Here is a 5,882-nt window from a genome sequence, read left to right on the forward strand (position 1 = left end):
AGCTCACAAAATTCAAAGAAACATTGTACTTACTGGATCACCCATTTATTGTGGAAAGATAGAGCTCAGGAATGGAGAAGGCAATGGTACCCCACTCCAGTACTCTTGCCTGGAAAATCCCACGGATGGAGGAGCCTGGTACGCTGCAGTCCATGGGGTGGCGAAGAGTCGGACACGACTGAGCAACTTCACTTTCACTTTTCACTTTCATGCATTGGAGAAGGAAATGGCAACCCACTCCAGTATTCTTGCCTGGAGAATCCCAGGGACGGAGGAGCCTGGTGGGCTGCTGTCTATGGGGTCGCACAGAGTCGGACACAACTGAAGCAACTTAGCAGCAGCAGCAGGAGCAGAGCTCAGGAACAGACAGATAGAAGAGACACACCAGTCAGGTCTGTGGGGAGGAGCCCAGAGGCTTATTAAGTCACTCATTAACACAACAAAAGACACCTTGATAGCTCTCATCACAAGAAATTCGAAGAGATTTGGGAGCTCTGAGCCAGGAACAGAATTAAGATAAAATATATATTTCCTATAATAAATTACAATATCACAACTTCTCCATCTTATTTGAATACTTTTTATGTCATTTAGGATCTATCTCAGGCTCCTCAGCTTAATCCCATCTGCAAAGGTTCTTTTCCAATAAGGTGACTTTCACAGGTTCTAAGTATTAGGACCTTGTATCTTCGGGGCCATTATTCAGTCTACCTCGGTAATCTTTGCTGCTGTTTATCCAATAGTTCCAATCTGTCTGGAGAAGGAAATGGCAACCTACTCCAGTATTCTTGCCTGGAAAATCCCATGGACAGAGGAGCCTGGTAGGTTACAGTCCATGGGGTCACAAAGAGTCAGACATGACTGAGCGGCCTCATTTCACTTCACTTCACTTCCAATCTGTAGTCTTCTGCACAATGGCTTGACTTCCTCTGGTTGGGCAGGGGTGTCACCAATGAGTGAAAGTAACTTGTGTCACTTCTAGGCTAGAGCATTAAACTACTGTGCAAGGCCTCCGAGCTCCAGTCCCTCTGCTGTGAACCCAGCGATTTTTGGAATGATGGGTATCAAACCAGATTAGAAGCAGAGAACCTGGCTGAACTGTGATGACAAGGATGAGCAAGGAATATGCCTCTGCTGTTAAAAGTCACCAGATTCAGGTTTTTTGGTTTTGATTTTCAGCAATACAACTTTTAAAAATTGGAGTATAGTTGTAAACACAAATTTACAATATTGTTCTAGTTTCAGGTATACAACATAGTGATTCAGTCATGTATATACATATATATATTTCAGATTATTACAAGATATGATAAAATATGGAATATAGTCCCTATGCTCTACAGTAAAAATCCTTATTAGTTATCTACTGTATGTATAGTAGAGTGTATCTGTCAATCCTAAATTCCTAATTTATCCTCCACTCCTCCCTTTCCTCTTTGGTAACCATAAGTTTGTTTTCTATGTGAGTCTGTTTCTACTTTGTATGTAGATTCATTTGTATTTTTTTTTTAATATTCCACATACAGGTTATATCATATGAGATTTGTCTTTCTGTGTCTGACTTACCTCACTCAGTATAATATGCCTAGGCTCATCTATGTTGCTGCAAATGGCATTATTTCATTCTTTTATGGCTGAATAGCATTCCATTGAGTGTGTATATACATATACACTTACGAAGATGTGTGTACACACACACAGCACATCTTCTTAAGCCAGTTGTTTGTTGATGGGCATTTATGTCGTTCCCATGTCTTGGCTATTGTGCCTAGTGCTGCTGTGAACAACACGTATCTTTTCAGATTAGAGCTCTTCATCTTTTCCAGATACATACCCAGAAGAGAAACTGATACAGAGCAGGACTCTATGGTCCTTCCCCGCCACGTCCTTCGCCAGTCTTTCATACGTAGAAAATCTTTGGCCAAAGAATAAATTTAGTCAGAGAGGTGAGAAAATGCAGAAGCAAAGAAAAACAGTCCCAATAAGACTAAATAGTAATAGCTTAGTCATTATGCATAGTGAAGGACATTTATTAGTTCTTTTTCAAAGGCTACAGATAATATTCTGAGCCATATCCTGTGAGCTGTCTTATAGAGACTAAAACCTTCACCAGGTGGAAGAAATTAACTACATGATGATCAGACTGTAGCCGATACATAAGCTCCCACAGTTCTGAGAACTGGCCTCAAAGAAATGGGAGCAAACTGGCCCTGGAACTGAAGATGAACTGTACTGAAAATAATCAGAATGATACTGGGCAGATAACTGATGACCAGTTTCACCATGACTGCCGAGCTTACTGCGCTGTCTGCATGCCACCCCTCCCTCCACCTATAGAAGCTCTTGCCCACTGCTTGTCAGTAGGGGGAGGAAGGAGTTGGCCTTTGGACAGGTGTCCTCCCACCCCTTGGTTACCAACCTTTGAAAACAAGCAAACTTTCCTTTCCACCAGTCTTGCCTCTTTGTTGGCTTTTGAGCTGTGGTCACCTGGACCCACTTTCAACAACAGATTTTGGCGTCAACATGAAGCTGCGTTTCTCGCGGTATCTCGTTCCGGAGGCTTTCCCAAGTGGAGCCCCCGCCATGATGACACCTGGGAAGCCTGCGAGAAGCCTATTGCTCCTGGCTTCCTGGCCGCAGGGGTGGACTTCAGGGCCGTTCCTAGCAGCTGCCAAAGCTTTGTTTCTGGGTTCCTCCCTGTTTCTCCCCTGCTCAGCCCTGGTGGCCAAGGTATTCTTTCCTTGGTGGAGTGGAAAGACGCCCCTGGACGAGCGCACAGTAAGTCCACCAGTGTGCATCCGGCCAACTTCTCTTCTGAGCACCAAGTGTGCTGTTTGGGCATTTTTGCCAGTTGGTTCTGACGTGTGTCTGCGATCGAGGCTCATTTGTGTTGACTAGTGTTTGTCTGGGACTCCATATGGGTCCTCCTCTGGACGGTTTGTGACAGTTCTGTCTTCTGGTGTGTGAGTGTGTATTCCATTTGTGGGATTGGTATTCTTGCTGCTTTTTGTAAAATGAGGAATTCAGGTTCAACTCAGAAAAAATTAAGCTATGAAACCATGACTAAAGAAAAGAAAGATGACTTTTTGCCCATGTATTATTTAGGCTCTGGAGAAAATTGGCTAAGATGAAACTTTCAAAACTCCAAAACTGATTCTCTATGCATATGCAATTAAAGAAAGTTAGGTTGATAAAATGTTGCTTTCAGAATTCTGACCCTGAGAGAACAGAAACATGACTAACAGAAAGCTTGAAGTTAACTCTTATCATGTCCTTAAGATGCAGACAACCCACTTTGTGGAGACTTCAGCTTTGGGTTAATAAGTAAAACTACAAGCCAAGAAAACAAAAAAGAGGAAAGAAGGCTAGGTTTATTAAACACACATCTTGTACCATAAAAGAGACATTGTATTATGAAAAAATATATTTCTTAGAGTTTATGAAATATGTTCTTAAGTTTGCCAGTCAGAAAGTTCTGGTATAACCATTCAATTACTTGTTTCTTGGTTTTGTTAAGGTTTTCAAGGGTTAAAAATTGTAATATGTAAAAATGACAAGGGAAGCATTTCACTGTGTACAGGAAGTAGGATATGTGCTGCCAGCAAGAGAAGTTATAAAGACTAGAGATTTTTGTTGAGAAAAAAATAAAGAATAATTTTGTCCTGGGGCTGGTTGCTTATGTATAGGAAAATAAGGGATAAATTAATATGGATCCAAAGTGATAAAATATTTGTGAAAAAGGAACTTTAAGAAAAAATTCTTTGCATTGTCAGAATTAAGATTAGATTGACTTTAATTAGGTAAGTAAATGGATTTTGTTATTAACAGAGAAATGATGCAAGACAATTTTGTTTTCTCTCTCTGTTAAGAGAACAAAAGTTCTCCTGGAATATTGAGCTGCTTTTGATAAGATTATAAGTTTGTTTCTCTAGCTAACTTTGAGTTTTCCAGAGGGCCCCTGAGTCATCTCAGAAAAAAAAATATTGGTAAAAAAAATTTTTTTAACTCTAATGAAAAGATTTTATTGTTTTCCTTTTGACTCCAGTGTTTAGGATAAAGAAATTAACTAGTGAAGTTGTCAGAGTATAACTACTTATAATGTGTATCACTGCTGGTTTTATGTTTATGGCTGAAGCACATTTCAGAGCTGACCGTGCTCTGCATGTAGCCCCCTCCCTCTGCCTAGAAAAGCTCTTGGTCACTGATCATCAGTGGTTGGGGGTTCAGCCTTTGGACAGAAGTCCACCAGCCTCTGAAATAAATCTAACTTTCCTTTCCACCATCCTTGCTTCTTTATTGACTTCTGAGTGGTAAGCAGCCAGACCCACTTTCGGTAACACAAGTATGCAGTTATTTCTTGGATGTCCCCTCTTAGTTTGCATTCCACTCAGTTATGTCACTTGTCAGCCTTAATGATGAAAGCTAAAATGATGAAAACCTAACTTTGCTTTTCACATTAACACAAAGTATATTTAGCACAACTTTTAGATTCACTGACCTTTCCAGAAATGTATCTATCATGTAAATCCATGGAAGATTGCCTTTGGTTTTGTTCATAATTTTACAAAGACGTGTTCTCCATTTTGAAATATCATGCTCCTAACAGCAAAGTTGGTTCTGGTGTTTCAATACCAGACAGTCGATTTTGTAGCTCTCAAACTGGTATGGATTCTAATTTAAGTGAACATGTGGCTCTTTCATTATAAACTACTTTCCTTTTCCTCTCCTTTATTTATAGGTAGGGTTTCTTGGGGTTTTTTTGTTGTTGTTTTTTTTTTTTTTTTGGTAACCTATGAGTATCAGAAGCCTGATACTCATCTTTGTGGCACTGAGTCTGGAAGGGTTCTGAACCACTGTTTAGGACAGTACAGGTTCTCAGGATTGCAATGAGATTACAATTATAAAGATAGTTAGCATTTATTAGGGCTTCCCTGGTCGCTCAATTGGTAAATAATCACCTGCAGTCCTGGAGACTCTCTCTGGTTCGATTCCTGGGTTGGGAAGATCCCCTGGAGAAGGGATAGGCTATCCACTCCAGTATTCTTGGGCTTCCCTCATGGCTCAGCTGGGAAAGAATCTGCCTGCAATGTGGGAGACCTGGGTTCAATTCTTGGGTTGGGAAGATATCCTGGAGAAGCAAATAGCTGCCCACTCCAGTATTCTGGCCTGGAGAATTCCATGGACTGTATAGTCCATGGGGTCACAAAGAGTCAGATACTACTGAGCGACCATTTACTGGGTTGTTTTCCATGCACCAAAGCAGTATGCTAATCACTTTGCAAATATCTTCTCATTTGAATTTCACAATAAATATTTCAGATAGGCACATTTTTTATCTCCAGTTTCATAAATGAGATAAGTGAGCCTACAAAAGTAATCTGGCCAATACTGATAGTAAATGTAGTTGGCACTTCATACTTGCAAATGCAGAATCTGGGAGTATAGAACCTATGGGGACAGAAGGCAGAGTTCAGTGAGCCATTTTATATGAGGGACCTGAACGTCCACTAATTTGGGTATCCACAGGGGTCCTGCAGATACAGAGGGAGGACAGTAACAGCATCGTTTGAATACGAATCTGCTTGATCTCAGAGCCGGGGTGCTTCTGCCCAGGTAAACCATTGATTTAGAAAAGATTCTTGCACTGGCTGAGGGAACAACCAAAGGCAGGCAGGTCATATTCTGTATGTCTGAATCATCATTGCTTCCAATACAGCAAAACGAGTCTCCCAATTTCAGGAGAGGAGGCAACGCTCAAACATATCAGAAAAGACAGAAGAGCTGTATAGAGTTAACAACTTCAACTCTATCTACTGCTTCTTCCATTTGAACAGTGAAAATGCTACGAAAGTCTCCAAGGTCAACATATCCTCTGTTCAGCT

General features: G+C 40.9%; 1 long non-coding RNA gene across 1 annotated transcript; it reads right to left on the reverse strand.

Annotated features, from left to right (window-relative positions):
• Window positions 1–260: 260 nt before the first annotated feature.
• On the reverse strand, window positions 261–2,788 carry LOC123331050. Its single transcript, XR_006547504.2, has 3 exons — window positions 2,420–2,788; window positions 1,835–1,915; window positions 261–394 (listed from the first exon to the last, which is right to left on the reverse strand). It is a non-coding gene; the product is annotated as an uncharacterized LOC123331050 (long non-coding RNA).
• Between the last annotated feature and the right edge of the window lie 3,094 nt (window positions 2,789–5,882).

The sequence above is a fragment of the Bubalus bubalis genome, chromosome 21, assembly GCF_019923935.1.
Source record: "Bubalus bubalis isolate 160015118507 breed Murrah chromosome 21, NDDB_SH_1, whole genome shotgun sequence".
Lineage (NCBI taxonomy): Eukaryota > Metazoa > Chordata > Mammalia > Artiodactyla > Bovidae > Bubalus > Bubalus bubalis.